This window comes from Protopterus annectens, chromosome 5.part1, assembly GCF_019279795.1.
Source record: "Protopterus annectens isolate FY-2018-M chromosome 5.part1, PAN1.0, whole genome shotgun sequence".
Lineage (NCBI taxonomy): Eukaryota > Metazoa > Chordata > Ceratodontiformes > Protopteridae > Protopterus > Protopterus annectens.
In genome coordinates, this window is record NC_056736.1 from 474550961 (window position 1) to 474570830 (window position 19870).

Below are 19870 nucleotides of genomic sequence, written 5' to 3' on the forward strand. Positions count from 1 at the left end.
TTAATGCTTGATCAATCTTATTTGAAAAATTTGGCCTTGCTTTTCCTTCCCTAAGTGTCTTTACTTCTCCCAATTTATCAATCACTTCCTTCTTTTTATAACCTCTATCATATAAATTATTTTCCAGGGTTACTAGTCCTTCTTAGAATGTGGGTTCCTGGTTGCTCAAGCTTGAAACCCTCATTCCTTGTCCTTTAACTATATTTGAAAAGGTTTCTATAGGGTGCATGCTTGCCTGATACAATAATGTGTTATGATAGCACTCTTTCCTATAAACCTTGGTGTCAAACAATCCTTCATTTGGAGCAGTCACTTGTGGCAGTATGAGTATCATTTATGCAGCACAATGTGACTGCTGCCTACACTTTTATGCAGGCAAAACAAACAGGACATTTAGAGAACGCATTAAGGAACATATTAGTAGCATGAGGAATAGGGTCTCTGTAAGTGCCTTGTCTAAATACATAGAGAGAAGTGGTATATACCATGATTTTAAATTTATAGCATTGGAAGAAGTTATTATTGGACAAAGGCTGGGTAATATTAAGAATCTGACAGAAAGAAGTGAGCTCAGATGGATACTCAAACTCAGAGCAGATAAGGAGAAGGGGCTGAATGGGAAAGTATCCATTAAAAGTGCTTTAGAAGCACGAGGAATATCTAGAAAATAGTGACATATATTATACTTAATAGGTGGTATTAAAAATATTTCCACTTAGTAAGAACACTCTGGATTTTTACTCAACCTGCTGTAACAGCACTTACTTAAATATGTTTGTAAATATGGGCTGTCTGTGATAAGCTTGCTAATAATAAGATTTGAGAACCAAAGCATCCATCCATCCATCCATCTTTAAGTGGCTGTTAGAAGCCCCTATTCACATAAAGTACATTGTATTTAAAGTACCATATAGCTGTGTAAGAATGCCTTTGACAAACAGTAATAGGTTGTTCCGTGTGTGCTATGAAGAATATACTTGGGGTCTATATGTAGGACAAGAATATGAAATAAGTCCTGTTTTTAAGTAAACTGATGATGTATATATTTGCACTAAAATGCTTACACATATATATATATATATATATATATATATATATATATATATATATATATGTTGAACTATTATTATGCATAGAATATATATTTTATGGTTTGACTGGGGAGCCCAGAGGTATAGAGGTAAAGTTTGGTGTATTATATTTGTATAAAACTGTGCCTGGATGTATGCATATAATGTGTCTGGTGCTTATATTCACATATACCTGACTGACATATGAAAGACAGAGATACAACAGTATGATTTGATTCTATGGGAAAAGCATACATTTCCCTAGACTGGAACTGTTTATACATATGAATTTGTGACTTGATATACTTTAAACTATCTAGCAATGATATATATTGTATAATACCTGGTTGTCTATTATACTGAATGAAGAAAGTGGGAGGAAGTAAAACGGTGCATTTGCCGAGTGTGATGACGTTATTGCACATGCACGAAGGCACTGCAATGACAATGAGCACATCTCTCTCATTTTTAACATTTCTAAATTTTGGAAATGGAAAACAACATAACGGGGGTACAATAGAAGTTATTACACTTGCTAGGTAAGTTTAATAGTTGGAAATGTGATGGGAATAAGTCATATTTTTAAAATGGAATCTGAACACATGGTATGGGTAACTTGTTTGCATTTTAAACTGCAGCTTTATTTATACTATTAGAAGTAATAGGAATATATGGAAGGTCAGACCTTGCTATGCTATTGTAATAATTTTTAAGTAACAGTACATATCTGAAGCAAAGCAGATAACATAGTGCAATATGAACTTAGCAAAGCATATATAATGAATAGAGACTTTAGTATCATTGTTCACATAATGATGCTTAGCATAATATATAGCATTTGATATGCTGCTGATAGAAGCAATGCTTTGAAATGTTTCTAAATATGAAATGGTTGTAGATGCCCATGAATGCTTTGAATGCTTTGATTGCTAAACTAGATTTTTAAATTAAAATTGTATTTTAAAAGTAGTACTATGTAATATAGATGAAGGGACTGATGTTTTAAAAGAGGGTGTGACTACAGGAACCTGATTGACTGGGAGTGGTCATTTAGGTTAATGAGGTATACAGGAACAGCTTTAAAAACCTCTTTGTGTGTGTTTTTACATTTGTATATGGTCTGAAGAAGCTACAAATAGTGGTGAATGCGCTTACCGAATACTGAAGTTCTTGGTTTATTTTATGTGGTCTGGAGCTATGCTTCGTACAACTGCTACCACATTTTGGTGATAGCTCCTGTGACAAGTGCATGGGATCAAGCACCCACATTAGGGAGGTCATTGTGGTTCCAGTCTACTGTAACCCTAGCCTGGGAAGAGGTTAGGCCTGAAATATATATGCTGTCATTGTCCGTTTGCTGAAAAGGGCGTAAACCACTGCTGATGGCTGCCTGTATGATGGACTTCTTTAACCATTTCTTACCTTAACAGACAAAAATAACCATGGTGGCAGAATGCATGGGCATGGCTGGTGGGTATACCTATCAACCTCTTAGCACAAAAAGTCTGTAAAAAAGCCTAACATAATGGGGGAACAAAGGCCAAAAATAGGGACATACTTTAAATATTGCTCTTATAAACTTAGAAAGCTGCTAGAATAACAAGATTTGTGTTAGCATGCATTTTCTGAATGATATTAAGTCTGAAACTCAATTTTTTGTCATTATTTAGTGACTTTAAACCTCAGTGATTTACCAGAAAAAACACAAATGTTATGTGGAGCAGACCAAATATATGGGGCAAAAATCTGGACATTCTGCAAAATTCTGGACAGTTGAGAGCTATGCTGGTGGAGTAAGCTTAATTGTCCTTAGGTGCAGTGGGAGGAAAGCACACAGAAAAATATAACAACAGATAGCAGATATGATAACATGCAGATACACACACCCACACATTTGTCATTACAAAATATCTAATACAGTCTCAATTCAGCTACTCTAGTATTAGTAGCTGTCAAGAAAGTATGTCTACTTAAGATCTTTATGTAACAATGAATCCAAACAACAATGAGCTTTAGTATATAAAACTACATCTGCCTTTGCCTTAATATATAAAAAACAGTCTGAGCTCTATGACAATTCAGTTCTAAAATTATTTGTAGGGTGCCCACACCAAAGACTGAGTATGTTTTACAATAACAGATGAACTACTATATAACATAAGAACACCTATTAATCTTTTATGTTAGGACTACACAAAACATCCCCAGAGACAGTTAATATAATAAATTTTCCATTTTTCTCAAATTAAAAATCACCATTAATTTTTATGAAATAAAATAAAATTCTGGCATTCACCTATCATAGCTATCGATTTATGAACCTTTGATACTAAACTGTCATTACTCAATCAAACTATGGATTTCAAAAATGTGTTGCACAATGAAATAAGGCAAACTTTTGTTTGCATATCATCCAGGGGCGGCTCGTGGCATCGGACTGCCGGTCTGCAGCCCCCTCAGAATAAAGTGTTAATAAATGAAGAAAACTGTGCAATGTTAAAAAAAAAAAAAAATTACCTAATACCTTTTATTTTTAAATAAAAAAACTTCCGAGTCCGCGACTCGGAAGTATGTTTTAAACATCTTTTTTTTTTTGTTTGTTTTTGTTTGCAGCCTGTAGGGATAATGAAGGCATCATTGTGATGCCCGTTCCAAACCGTAGAATTAGAAGGGCTCGGACTGCGGCGTCCGCGAGCAACGTCATGACGTGCTTGCTAAGTTGCTGGGCTAAATGCTGCTGATTGGTTGTCGCTCTATTCCCGGGCTTTATGTGCTGGGAAAAGAGCGAGAATCAGTCAGTTAGACTTAGTTCAGTAACTTAGCTTCAACTTTGCCTTTGAGTTTGTGGATTATTTCTTTTGTTTCGTGAAATCTTTTTTTTTTTCGGATTACGACGTTTGTATTTTGGTTTTGGCTTTTGGGTGGATTTTGTGTGCTACTACTGCTAGAGAAGGAAGGAAGAAGAACAGAAGAACGAAGAAAGAAGAAGAAAGAAGAAGAGAAAAGTACAGAGTGAAGGAAGGACTGAAGGTGCAGAATTAGATCAGGACAGGTAAATGTTGCTTCCATTGACTGAGAAAAGTCATTGGCTCAGAGGCAGAACCTGAAGAGCAGTGATCTGATTCATGTTGGAAAATAATTTGGTCCAGCCAGCACTGATGAGATCAATTGTTCTTCAGGGATCTGTACTCAGGCCTTTGCTGTTTAGTATTATTGTGATGATCATTGATTGTTGGCTGGTTAATTATACCAGCAATTGTAAAATTATGTATTTATTTATTTTGCTAATAATAAATGTTATTTCAATAATATTAATAAGTATTTTCTATGCTTAGGTGAGTGGGCTAGTACAGTGCATCTCGATTTAGTATGAAAAAGTGTAGTATGTATTTTGGCAAACACTAATTAAGGAGATCCATTACACTGTCTGCATTTGATGTATTGGAAACTAGTGAAAATTCTGTCATATTTTTTGTACTGTTTATTTATGCTTATTACTCAAAGTGCCTGTTGCTCTGTGTTTAAGTAGCAATACTTTAATGACCATCAGGTAAGCTTGGCTGAGATTGCAAGATGCAAGTAAGCTTTAATAAGCATACTGTTAAAGAATTGCCAACATTGAAAGCTTTTCTGTTGCCATGTAGAGAATACTTAACTAGATAATGTATAAGCCTTGGGTATTGAAATGCATATGCCAGTATTTGTAATAGAGGACAGAATTACATTATTTTAAGAGTCTCATTACACTTGGAGACTTCCAGTCATCTCTGCAGGCTTTACCCGTAAACCAAATGCTAATCGCATGGTTCATAACCTGTACAGTAATCCTTTTAAGCAATGTATCTTGAGCTTATTTTTTGTTTGCTTTTCATTTTTTACTTTGATCATGTTTTCCCTATGAAACAAGTAGATGTCAGGCAGCAGGTCTTTTTTTGGATAAGGAACATTTTTACAAGTAGGGGCATCAGAGATTTCTACTTTCAGCATGTTACTTGTTACTTTAATAAAGCTGAATATAAATTATAATTAGAACTGCAGTGCAAGAAGTGGTTTGAGTTGAGTGCTGCTTGTTTTTCTTATACTTGATTTTGACTGGCATTCCATTAATGTATTTAAAAAAAAGTAATTTATTTTGTCATGCCTTACAACCTTTTTTGTTTCCATCTAGATATTAAGCTGTCATGCAGTCAATGCATTGAAATATTTTTATTCTTCTACACTTCATTTTTGTCTTGATTGGACTCTCATGTGGTTTGGCACCCAGTGCAGTATATTTAGTTTTTGTGGTTTGCTACTACAGGTGTGTGTGTGTGTGTGTGTGTGTGTGTGTGTGTGTGTGTGTGTGTGTGTGTGTGTGTGTGTGTGTGTGTGTGTGTTAGGGAATACCTCAGGCTTGAACCCTGTACCTTTTATGCAGGTGTTAAAGACCTGAATTCCCTACCCACCACCATTTGTAAAAAAAAAAAAAATGCAGATTTTTGCCTCATATTTGATCTGATCTGTTCCTCATAATATCTGTGGTTTGTAAATGTTGCAATGATTGATATTTGATGGTGCAGTGGTAGCATTGTTGCCTCACAGCTGCAGGTTCTCAGGTTTGCTTCTTGGCTGGGGTGCCTTCTTTGTGGGGTCTGTATCTTCTCCCTGTGTCTGTGTGGATTTGCTTTTGTGTCCTCCCATGTTACAAAGACATGTCTGCATTATTTCTTCCTGGGCCTCTGCTGAAATTTTTTTTTTGTTCCAAGTCAAGCTGTCCTGATTAACAAATGTTAAATAAAATTGACAGGCATTTCAATTTCAGACTTCAGGTTTCTGAATGTTCAATTCCTTGCATATTTGATGGTGCAGTGGTAGTATTGTTGCCTCACAGCTATAGGTTTTCTGGTTTGATTCTTGGCTGGGCTGCCTTCTGTGTGGAGTCTGCATCTCCTCCCTGTGTTTGTGTGGATTTGCTCTGGTGCCCTGTCATTTTACAAAGACGTGTCTGCAGCATTTCTCCCTGGTTCTCTGCTGAAAATTGTTTTTGTTCTGTCAGCAGTAAAATTGACAGGCATTTGAATTTCAATCTTCATGTTCTTCAGAAAATACATAGTAACACAACCGTAACACAACCTTTTATTCTAGCAATTTTCTAAGTTTATAAGATGAATATTTGAAATTTGTCCCTATTTTTGGGACTGTATTCCCCCCATTATTGGCTTCGCCCAGTTTTTTGTGCTAAGGTTGACAGCTATGGCAAGAACTGAATTCACTGAATATGTTTGAGGGCTGTATTCCCTCATTACTGGGTTTGTCCAGGTGTTTATTACTAAGAGGTTGACAGCTATGGTGAGAACTGAATTCACTAAATGATAGCCATTTAAGTTTCAGTCTTCCTCTTTTAAAAAGCAGCTGATTTGGCATAGTGGTATGTTGCTCTGACTGTTTTGCACAGGGACCTTGGCAGTAAAATGTATGGTTCTAGCAACTTTCCAAGATTATACAAGCAATGTTTGTGTCCCTGGTTTTTGGCTTTTGACCCCCCCCCCCAATACATTTTGGCTTTTTCCAGTTTTCTTGTGCTGCGAATTTGAGTATTGAGTAGATTTTACGAGGAGCTGAGAGCTGCAGGGGAACAGAAGTTTAGTGTTGCTTAAGTGAAGTTGGTTTGCCTTGTTAATAGCACAACAGGTTGTGTACTTGCTTTTGATGCAGAAGGCTGTGGGTTCTACTCCCACAAGGGGTGGATGCTGCCGTGAGAATGTTCTCCTTGGTGAAGATACTAACTATGAGTCCGTTATCAGTTTGCCATCCATTTCCTCTTGCAATATTACTAGCTTATCATTTTTAATGTAATATAGGCAATTTATTCCTGAGGGGCAACAGACACTTTATTTTTCGATGAAACCATGAAATATAAAGGTGTTTGCTAGCAGCAACCTCTTCATTAGTTACAGATTTCTTTAATGTGGAATTATTTAGATGACTTTTACTTCTTCAGAGATAGTGCATATTTACTGATAATGGACTGTAGAATTGTGCATATTTACTGATAATGGTGGACTGTAGAATTGTGCATATTTACTGATAATGGTGGACTGTAGAATTGTGCATATTTACTGATAATGGTGGACTGTAGAATTGTGCATATTTACTGATAATGGTGGACTGTAGAATTGTGCATATTTACTAATAATGGTGGACTGTGGAAGTCTGAGTAGACTTTTATGATAAATGTTCTGAACTGGGCAGTTTTGCCATTATGGGTGCATGCATTTTGTTTCATTGCTTACTGGAAAAATGTTCAAAACAAATTTAAAACACCCTCCAACAACTGTAATATATTGTACACGGAATATAATTTAGTACAATGAGGAAGGTGTATCAAAGAGCACATGTATGTTTCATATGCAAGGGGCCTATGATTTGAAAACAGCCCAAAATTAATCTTTATCTGCCACTGGCAAAATGTATTTTCTTTGAATGTGGGTTTTAATGTTGTTTCAATGAATGTGAGCTTCAAGGGCAGAGAAGTTTTACTGCCAAGTTTGTTTAGCAGATGTCTTAGTGTTTGTGCTGTAAAATGCAAAATAAAACTTTCAAATGAAGTTCAAATCATCATAGAAGTAAATCAGTATGCACATTAGTGTTTATGGTAAATGGAGTGAAATAGCCAAGTAATGGTTCATTGGAATGGCTGCAGAGGCTCCATTCAACCATGATTTTTTCAGGGGGGAAGGGCAGCAAACTCAGACAGGCCCAGCTGAACTATACCTCCCAACTGTCCAGATTTTCAAAGAATGAATAGAATTTTGCTTCTTATTTTTGGTTTGTTCTTCATAAAATTTGTAGTTTTCTGGCAAATCATTTAGAAATTAAGTCACTAAATAATGATACACTGAGTTTCAGACTTCATAACCTTCAGAAAAATGCATGCTAAAGTAAGAACTGTTGTTCTATTAACTGTCTCAATTTATACAAGAGCAATTTTTAGTACTGTTTATATGTTCCCCCAATATATTTGGCCTTGTTCAGATTTACTGCATTAACAGGTTGAGAGGTACATGCAAATAAATTGCTTTATAGAATTAGGCATAGCCAACCTCTTAACTGTCCCGATTTTGGCTCAAAATGTTGCTCTTCCCCCTAATAATCCCTCCATAAAAGCAATTTTGGAAGAAAACATGGAGGGTTTACAATTAAGAAATAACTGTAATAATCAAAGTTATAGATTACTTGAAATGCATGTAGATTCTTTTATTTTGTCAGCTGCTCAAGTTAGCAGTACTAATATTAAAGTGTCCCTTCTTTGACAGGTTCCCAGCTGTATTGTGTGGCTATTTTATATTTTTGCATCACATTTGGTCCATTTTTCATAAAATTGTGTTTTTTGGCAAATTAGTGACAAATCACTAAAGACTGTAGTTAGAAAATAATGACAGACATTTGAGTTTCAGATTTTATACCCTTCAGAAAAGTCATACTAATGCAAGACCTATTCTATTATCTTTCTAAGTTTATTAGAGCAATATTTAAAAATTTTCCTCATTTTTGGGCCTTTGTCCCACTTATGTGTATGGCTTTGTCCAGATTTCTTGCTCTGAGGTTGAGAGGCATGACAAATGTGTCAGGGTCATCAGTCAGCCAGAGACATTTCAAATTGTGACATACTTGTTGCACCCCACTCCACCATGTAGTGACTCTGGATGTGTCCAAGCAAAGCAAGGAGTAGTTATGCAGTGTAAATGTGCAGTGTGTCCCCCCCATCCAGGGTAGACACAAGTACTACAGTGGCTTTTCATCTGTCCTTGATTTTGCAGAACGGTCTGGTTTCTGTCATATTTTTGTACTGTTGATTTATGCTTATTACTCAAAGTGCCTGTTGCTTTGTGTTTAAGTAGCAATGCTTTAATGACCATAAGATAAGCTTGTCTGAGATCGTAAGATGCAAGTAAGCTTTAATAAGCATACTGTTAAAGAATTGCCAACATTGAAAGCCTTTCTGTTGTTGCCATGCAGAGAATACTTGACTAGATAATGTATAAGCCTTGGGTATTAAAGGACAGGATTCCATTATTTTAAAAAGCTCATTACACTTGTTGGAGACTTCCAGTCATCTCTACAGGCTTTACCCGTAAACTAAACAGAATGCCAATCATGTGTGGTCCATAACCTGTACAGTAATCCTTTAAGCAATGTATCTTGAGCTTGTTTCTTGTTTGCTTTTCATTTTTTACTTTCATATTTTCCCCATTAAACAAGTAGATAGTTGTCAGGCAGCAGGTCTTTTTTGGATAAGAAACATTTTTACAAGTGGGGGCATCACAGAAATTTCTACTTTCAGCATGTTACTTGGTACTTTAATAAAGCTGAATATAAATTATAATTAGAACTGCAGTGCAAGGAGAAGTGGTTTGAGTTGAGTGCTTCTGGTTTTTCTTGTACTTGATTTTGACTGGCATTCCAGTAATGTATCTAAAAAGTAATTTATTTTTTCATGCCTCACAACCTTTTGTTTCCATCTAGATATTAAGTAAGCTGTCATGCAGCCAATGCATTGAAATATTTTTATTCTTCTACACTTATTTTTGTCTTGATTGGACTCTCATAATGATGGTTTGCCACCCAGGGCAGCATATTTAATTAAAGTTAGTTTTTGTGGTTTTGAGCATAGCTCCTCCCCTTTCTAGTTGACCACACCCCTTCCCTTGACCCCACCCATTCAGCTGTCTCCTGCAGCCCCCTTTTGATTTGAAGTCACCAGCCGCCACTGATATCATCTAAAGTATTATCATGTGAAAACTTAATGAATGATTGTGGCACAACTCACTGCAGCCGTAACTCTTTGGATGATTTTAAAAGTGCAACATTTTCCTATGCTGTGTGACTTAAAATTTATAGGTGGTTTTCAAAGTAATTGCATGAATATATTAAAGCTATCCACTCTGCCCATGCATTTCCACAGCAAAGGCACGATTTATAGACACTATTTACGCTAAAGCATAATGGCTGCAAATGAGCTTAAGCAAATGAAGGTATAATGAGATGCAAATGAGAAATGATGTAAAATGATGTATGCTAATGAGTCCTTTTCCTGCCTATTTGAGATTCATAGTCAGAATTTCTCATATTTTTACACCATCTGCAGATTTGCTATAAAAGGTGAAGCTCACATTTTCTACCTCCTTTGCGATCTGTCACTTGCTGTCAGCCTTGCTTTTTCCTGATGTGAGCTGCTTGCCCTGGCTGTGCAAAAAAGGTCTGCACCAAGTGGCACTCACTGGCCAAGAAGACAGAGAAATAAGCAAAGAACATCTCAAATTAGTTTTGATAATCAAGGGAAACTTTTTAGGTTCAGAGTGGACAGGGATATTGTAAGGGTCTTAGAGAGTATGCATAAGCCCCATAGGGGCACTGCTAGGATGTGTGGTCTTCAAAATCCTTGTAGTTACAAAGGTATGTGTAACCCTCACTATACTTGCCACAGTGACCTTCTAGAGACAGAATAGTATCTCACAGGCTTCTGCCTCAAGAATAATCTTGCAGCTCATGGCACGTGTGGATCAGTACATCTGTTTGTCGGTTTCACCTCAGGATTGAATCTGGGTTATGTGACTCTTTCTGAGGTGACATATTACTCTGAGGTACTTGGCACGATAGATTCCACCTATGTTTCAGTTGGGGCCCCATCTGATCTGAGGGGAGCAGTACCACAATAGGAAGGGCTGCATTCCATCAATTTCCAGGTAGTGTGTGTGATGTATGCAGAACATCACCAGTGCCTCTGTCCACCATCCTGGCAGTGCACGCAATTCCCATATCTGGCATACTAGCTCACTCTATCATCTCTTCCTGCATGCTAGTATGCCCACTGGTCATCTTGTTGATAAGTACAACAACATATATTTTGTTTAAGTAGCTTTTCATGGTAAAATGTGTTGCTGAATACTAAAGCACTTTTTCTTTGTCTACCCCCACCTCTTTTCTCTTTTATTTATTTATTTATACTTTTCTTTCAGGTAATGCTGAATATCCACTGGAGCCATCACTCGTGACACCAGTAAGAAATGCAACTGTAACTGCTGAGGGCAGTTATAACACAGCCTTTTCCCCAAGCCCATATTGTCATTTTAGAGGCTATTCAGAATGTTGAAGTCCAGATTCCGAAGCCTGGATGAGTCTAGGGATGCCCTTCAGTATGACCCAGCTACTACATGCAGAATGTTTACTGCATGTTGCACTCTGCACAAAATGACTGTGCAGCAGTCTGGTGGTAAAGTGATCCATGCTGTTACTGCAGCATCCACTTCCAGTCCAAATATGAGTAGTGATGACCAGCTGGAAGCAGTAGTAAGGAACTCTAAGTAGCAGGCCCGTGCACATCATAAGGCTGCACAGGTAACGAGTCAGCATCTAGTCCAGAATTATAGATCATGACATTCAAGTCAGTGTTTCCTTTCTTGTAAAAGACACACAGAATATAACTGATCATGCAGTCATATCTGTGGGTTATGCTGTGTGGTACATAGTCTACTATCACTACTCATCAGACAGTCCTTGTTATTTCTCAATATTTTTTTTTTTAATTTCAGAATAGGTGGTCATATTAGTGTTAGTAAAGGTCATGCTTGAGTGCTTACTGACTCTTCTTCAGTGATACTGGTATGGTATCGTGTAAGAAGCAATCACATTTTTAACTGTTTTGCACAGTAAATGTCGCTGAGGTGGTTTCCATAGGTATGCATGTACTGAATGTTCTAAAGTGATACTTTTAATAAAAAAAAGTGTTTATCATGAGTTTATACATATGTTATGCAATGTTCCATAAGTTTTAACTATTATGTATTTCAACTGATTTAATGCTTTCTGTTAAGGTACTTTACATCAGAGTATTTCATTTTGTCATAAACAATTTAAGTATCTTTACAGGCAAAAGCTATCACCATTTGTGCAGTGGTGTGGGTGAAGTGGCAGCCATGTTAATTTACACGACTGGATACTTGTTAATATTTTTTATTCTTTTATTACTGTTTTTCTGAATGCTTGCATATTATTACTTTTAATTTGTAAGTAATTGCCAATTGTGAAAATAGTATTGCATAGAACAATAAAGGTGTTAATCCCTGCAATCCTGTGTTATGACTTACAGCTTTCTTTCCACATTTCTTTGAAGTTTTAAGCAACACCCGTATAAGATCAAAATGTATGCAGTTGAAATTTATCCAAAGATTGTTTCAGAGTACCCACATTTTTTCTCTTTAGTTAAAAACTTACTTCCCCTACAGTTAAATATTGGTCTCTGTGTGCAAAGGTCAAATTTTAAATAACACAAATGTGACACTTAAATCACAATAGGTCAAAATCAAACATATCAACATATCAGACACATCTCCTAGAAATAGGGTAAGTGAGCTGAATGGTAAGTTGGTCCGACATCATGATCTACATTATACAGGTGACCAAATAATCACTGATCTGACAATACTCTGGACAGGGACCTCAGATGTGACATTCTGTACAGATGAATGATGATGTGACCTGTGTGAAATCTGTTGAGAAGCACTAATAGTCCCAACTGATCTGGCACCATATGTTTGGACACTTCCTTGTCCTCTTCCCCCTTCTAATATTGACTCCTAACTGACTCAGGTAGGTCCTAACTAGTGCATGAATGGAGGCACCCAGGGATGCTTGGTGCGCCACCATACTAAAGATCAATGCGATCATGGCACTATCCTTACTCTTTGCCATTTCCATGTAGTTCTGCAAATTCTCATGTACATCATAGTAGATTATGAACTTTTCTAAATTACTCTCTTTTGCAATACTCTCAGCCTTAACAATACCATGTCACGTTTGCTGATAGACAGAAAGTGCTTTAGGGTTTCCAGAGGTAGCTTTGACAAATTTCTGCATCTGGCACCCTTTTGTAAAAGTGTCAGTACGGACATTGTTACCACTGAATTTTTGGCATCATCTTGAATGTGTCCACCTGGGTTGAGTTTTCTCTCTGTACAAGCTGGAGTATGATATCAGCATGTGCTTGACTTTGTAATGCACTTAACACAAAGTGTGTGTATGGGATGGGGTCCTGCCATTAAACTCGGTGACTGTGTGACACTTTCTTCAGGCTGCCTCATAAATATAACCATGTTATCATCATCATCAGCAGCAGCAGCCATTCTGATGCTGATATGCTCCAAATTTACTGGTATAGTGGGACTGTTTGTTTCTGCTACTGACCCTGTAAAGAATGAATTCAATACATTACATATAAAAAAGTAACATACACTACTGTATGCCAAGAAAGGTGGTGTGGAAGACACTTACCTTGCACACAGCCTTCATTATCATTATGTACAGAAGTGGAGGTTCACCTCTTAACTGTAACTGCTGTGTGTTAAATGTAATCATTCTGTGTCACCATTCAAATATCTGTATGAATACTTGTTACTGATTTTGAAGCAAACTTCCTGAGTAGACATGTGCTATTATAGGTTTATAGGTAGGTACTAGGCTATTGGCCCAAGGGCCTATGTAAGTCTAGCCAGTAAGGTACCATAGCTTATGCCACCCAAGAAAGTTATTAGCAGAGACACAGAAGTGATCCTCGGGGTGTATTTCCTATTTCCCATCCACTCATCAAGATTTTTCTTGAAGACTGCTAATGAAGAACTTTGCTTGACATAGATGGGTAGCTTGTTCTAGAGTATAGGAAGTCTCTGGGACAGGAATCTATCCCTCCAGCATGTCCTGTATATTGTGGTGACAAGGTTTAGGTCCCTAAAGCGTGAAGCTTGGAGGGATTGGGATTTCTTTAGGTGTAGCATGTCCAACAGCTCTGGGTTTGACATAGCTTTATATGTTAGGCAGAGATCACCTCGGAGTAGGCGATAGGCTATGGAGTAAAGCTGGAGTTTTTTGAGGCGGTCAGTGTAGGGCATTTGTTTGAGGCCAGTAATCCTCTTTGTGAGGTACTTCTGTGGCCTTTCCAGCTGCTGCAGCTGTCTTGTGAAGTACATTCCAAAAGGGGCGTTGTACTCTATAATGGGTCTAATGAGTGACGAGTCGAGGGGAACAATGACCTCTTTTTTCCTGGATGAGAACCCCTTTATGATGAGGTGTGCCATGTAGAAGGACTTCCTGACTACTGTGCGATGTGACTATCAAAGGAGAGACTACTGTCCACCTGGGTCCCAAGGTCTCTTATCACGCATTCAGCTTTAAGTAGATTGCTGCCTATGTGGTAGTTCATGGGTACAGAGTTTTTACAAAGGGGATGACACTGCACTTTTTGGCACTGAGCTTGAGGCCATGGCTCTGACACCAGGCATCTGTCTCAGTGAGGCCCTTCTGTAGGATGTCCACATCATTTGGGGACTTGACAATGGCTCTTAGTTTGCAGTCATCTGCAAACTTCATCAGCCAGAGGCCTTCTGTGTTAGCCTGTACTTCAGAGAAGTAGATACCAAACTTGAGAGGTCCCAAGATGGAACCCTGTGGCACTCCACTTGTCACTGCCTTGAGGTCAGATTTGGAGTCTGCAACTTTTACAGTGTGGGTTCTGTCAGTGAGCCAGTTGGCAACCCATCTTGTGATGTAGGGATTTATACCTAGTTTAGTGAGTTTAGCTATAATTCCAGAATATGGGATGGTGTCAAAAGCCTTGGTGAGGTCAAGATAGGCTGTGTGGACCACCTTACCCTCATTCACAGCTTTGGTGACTGCCTCAAAGAAGTCAATCAGGTTCAGGAGGCAAGATCGGCCTTTCACAAACTCGTACTGGGTGTGATCCAGAGTTTGGAGGTTACCAATGTCTTTGTTTATGAGTTCCATGATGATATGTTCCATGGCCTTGCAGACCAGGCTCGTCAGGCTAATAGGTCGATAGTTCCCGGGATCAGTGGTGGCTCCCCCTTTGTGGAGTGGGATAACTGTTGCTGTGCGACATTCAGTGGGCACAAAGCCTGATGCAAGGCTATTATTGAACATGGTGCTTAAGTGGGGAGCCAGTTCATTCTGAAGTTCATGTAAAATGCAGCCTGGGATGTTGTCCGGTCCCATGGATGCTGTGTTTTTGCTAGGAGAATCCAAATGAAGGTCTGAAACTCGATTCTGACACTTTATTCAAAGCGGAGAGCAAAACAGCAAAGTCACAAACTCCAAAAAGCTTAACGGCACAAAATTACATATGTTTTCGACCCCTGTAACCAAGGTCTTCATCAGATGATCTAAAATACATCCAAATAAGGTGCCTTTTATACATCATCAATCAATTAAATAATATCTTCAGTGCTCCAGGGATCTAAACCTTGTCATCACAATAAACAAAACATGCTAGAGGGATAGGTTCCTGACCCAGAGACTCCCCAGACTCTGGAATAGATTGCTCATACATGTCAAGCAGAGTGCCTCTTTGGACCTCTTCAAGAGGAACCTTGATGATTGGATGGGAGAAAGGAAATTCATCCCAGGGATCACATCAGTCACCCTGCTAGACAGGGGTCCAGGAAAGTAAATAATGTGGGAAGAAATAGCCAGGGAATTGTTATGGCTAGGCTTGTATAGGCCCTAGGGCTGATAGCCTAGTACCAACCTATGAACCTATGAACCTATGAAGCATGCTTTCTATATCTTCACTGCTTAAGCTTAGAGCGGCTAAATTATGAAATTACTCATTTATGCCACAGGGTGGCAATGTTGCACAACAATAAATAGTTATACTATTGTAGATGTTTTTTTAAACTCATTTTGATGGATTTTTATTGTTAATATTTTCACTCATAATTATGTCAAGTTAGAAACTAAAAATGTTTCAGGTGGATTATTAGTTACACCAGCAATGTACTATTTGTTTTTAACTCAAAGGATGATTTTATTAATTTATTTTATTTAAAATTATACAGTAGTTCCTTTTGGACAATTGATTTATTTAATTGATTGATGATGTATAAAAGGCACCTTATTTGCATGTATTTTAGATCATCTGATGAAGACCTTGGTTACAGGGGTCGAAAACATATGTAATTTTGTGGCGTTAAGCTTTTTGGAGTTTGTGACTTTGCTGTTTTGGTCTCCGCTTTGAATAAAGTGTCAAAATCGAGTTTCAGACCTTCATTTGGATTCTCCTAGCAAGCCTTTCGTTTTGGTTTTGGTATTTTTTGAGCTTGCACATCCATCGGTTGTTTGTTGTGTTTTTGGCTTTAAAGAGTGCAACTTTTACCTGCATAGTTGTGATTACAGGGACTCTGCATTCTTCCTGCATAGATATGGGCCCTTTAGGGGGTGAGAGGGGGGTAAAGTTAGCACTGAACCGATCTGCCAGGATGTTGGCAATATCAGTTGGTTCTGCAATTTTCGTGCCTTTGTGCTGTAACTCAGAGCAGATCTGGGTGTTGCCATCTAGATTCTTGACATAGCTATAGAATGCTTTGTGGTTGTCCTTGGATTTAGTGGTGATTTTGTTTTCGTAGCTAGTTTTGCAGGATCTTATAAGGGATCTCAGCTTCTTACTGAGGCTGACCAGGGAGCTCCTCCACTCATGCGATTTTACTCTCTTTTGCAACAGTTTCTTCCTTCTGTTGTACAGTTTGTTTATGGCAGGGGACCACCGGACTGGCTTCCTTTTTTGAGAGGATAACGTCTCTGTTCTGTTTGGGATAGCACAATCCATGCACTCATGTAAGTGCTTATAGAGTGCATTTGTGTAGGATTCAGCAGTTGTAACTGTATTGTCCATCTGCATGGGTGTCATGAAGTTCACCACTTCTTTCTTAAGAAGCATGAAGTTGGCTTTGGAGAAAATTTTTACTGTGGTTTCCTTAATGGGGGGTGGGGGTGGGATGTGGATATCAAGGGTGATAAGCTTATGGTCGGATCGGACCAATGAGGAGTTGACTTCAGGTGTGGAACACCAGTCACTCATGTTGGTAATGACTAGGTCTAGGATATTGTTGCCCCTGGTGGGGGTGTGGATAAGTTGATCTACGGCATTGGAGTTTATGAATTCCAGAAAGCGTTGAGCTAAGAAGTTGGTACATGAGTATTTTTCCCAGTTAATGGTGGGGTAGTTGAAGTCACCCATTATTAGGGTGTTTAGTTGAACCCTAATATTTTCCAGTACATCAAGAAAAGAGGAGTGGGAATCCTGGGGCATGGTGGGGGATCTGTAGCAAGCTACAATTTGGATTGCAGTTTTGTCCAGAGTTAGTTGCACTTGTATAACCTCGGATGCATTATGCTGAGCAGTTAGCCTGGAGGTGTGGATATCCTTAATGAATATGGACACACCTCCACCTTTGGTGTTTTGGTCCAGGTTACATGGCCGAAAAGTGTGGTATGAGTTATAGCCTGGTAGTGCAGGGGTGCTCTCTGGAGGCTTAAACCAGGTCTCAGTCACTGCACAGATATCAATGTTCTCCATTTTATTGCTGCAGACGTTGGTAACATTCAATGTGCACACCACACCTGATGATTCAAGTATCATCATCTTTGTGTTACTGTCATCCCCATAAATGGATATGAGATATTCCCAATCTGGTGTGAGAGGGAAAAGTGCCCCTCCATGCTGCTGTGGGCAATTGTATTCTGCCTCACCATGGGTCTGGCACATTTTAACATATCACTTGCCCTCTTTTTGCACTGTGTTAATGTGCAGTTCCTTTAATAAACAGCATTTATATCATTAACAACTTGATTCCATGCCTTTGCTCTGTCAGCTGTTTGGGCCCACCATTTCCAAAAAGATGTTGCCATATGTCCTAAGGGCCACCATGAGGATGCAGTTCTCCTCATGGTTAAAATTATCCTTTCTCAGCTTTGATGCCTGGTTTTGCATCATTATTGCATGTAAGATAATATGCCACAGTCATACTCAAAACAGTTTGATGTAATCATCAGTCAAGCAAGACAACAATGAAAGCATATCTTCTATCATCTGCAAAAAAGAAAACATTTGAGTGAAAAAACACAGGTTAGGTGACACAGCAACAATTCTTATATATACATGCAGACTCTCAATCCCACCAAGTAATAGTAAGTTGAGCAGTTTCTTAAGAGACCTGTATCCTTCCACTACCACTTTCCTGTATTTATAATACTGTATTTTTTCATTCTGTAGTGACATAAATCTCCAATTAAAGCAACATGGTTGTTTTGCCAATAAACCATCCTTGACATTTAAGTGCTTTATAATGAACTGACTACAAATTATTTCATTCTACCCTTTATGTACAATGGTAAATGACACATAATAACAAACTCTTATCTTTGTGATTGCTCAGTGTACATTTCCCCTTCTCTTGTAATGAATTTCCATTTTTAAATAACAATTGTTCAGTATTCTCATACAGCATTAAGTATAGCCATCAAATTAGGAAAGCACACATTTCCTCAAGTAAATCCTTATAATCTAACAGTATTATGATGTATTTGATAATAATTTCTAACATTTTTTAATATTTACTGTCTAATTTGTAAAGTTCAGGATTTCTTAAGCCATTTGTCAACTAACTTGAATATTTGAAAGTCAGTATGTTGGCCTGGAATTCAGTTGTGTTAGGTTCAGGGTGATTTATGTATTTTAATGCAGATTAAGTCATTTAATGCTTATCTGTATGAATCACAGTAATACATGCAGATGTAAGGCATCTCACACATGTAACTAGGCCTTGGGTAGTTCTGAATGTGGCCTTAGGTACTCATTAATGTGCTGGGTATGGTGGTCACAATGTTTAGAAAAAGGAAAATTGAGTCATATGCATGACAGTTTAAAGATCTGTAAAGCATAATCTCTGCCCATCCAATGTAATCTGGCACACCTTATCACCTCAAATCCCTCAACATGTATTACAAGATTATAACAAAATACACATGAAGCATTATTTCTGCAGATATTAGTAAATAAAAGCCATATAATGCATTAATACTTCTGATATACTGCAGAAGGAATACATAAAAAAATATTTCTTTCTGACATTCAGGTGTAAGACTACAATAATTCAGTCGCAGCAAGACACAGAAGAATTAACAGGTGTAAGTAACATAAAAAATTGATATTTCATTAATGACCTTTATCAACCATATAAATTAAATCTGAATGTATTCCTTAAAAACACAGTTGGGTGACAAAACATTTTTTGATAAAACCAAACTTGACAATAATAACAGCAGTGGTCTAATGACCCTGCTGGTTAACTGTGTTTGGTTAGGGTGATGTTACAACCCAGAGGGAATGGCTTCAAACCTGTGAACCACAGCCCAGCCCATGCTTTCTTCATTCTGGTACTGGCATTTCAAATGATGGCAGCAGAAAAGAAGGCAAGAGGCTGCACTCTGAGCTGGTCTGACAAGGAGACCAAAATTATGTTCTCACTTCTTAAGAAATCATACCTGGATCAGGTTGAATCCTCTCTAAGAGTTTTGACCTGGAAAAAGATTGACATCTGGCAGGGGTTGGGTGAGCACCTGCCATTCTTGACAGGGAATGCTGCTAGTGCTGACAAAAGTGTGATGACCAACAGAAGTATAATCTTGACTAGCAGGCTGATTAGGTAGCCCAGGTGATGTCAGGAAGGCCAGAGTTCTATAGTATGAGGGAAAAGTATTTTTTTTAATCATATCAAACATAGTTTTTGAAAATAAACAATAAAATGTTGCATAACTGAAGGTACATTCTAGGCAAAATGCATGTGTAACTTGAAATATGCATTTATAGGCAATTATAATGCATAAGAAAGCATAAAGATGTTTGTATACAGAACCAGTAGAGTAGTTTGCATGGGGAGAGAGGTGCAAAAGCTCTTGACACAAAATGTCTGGAG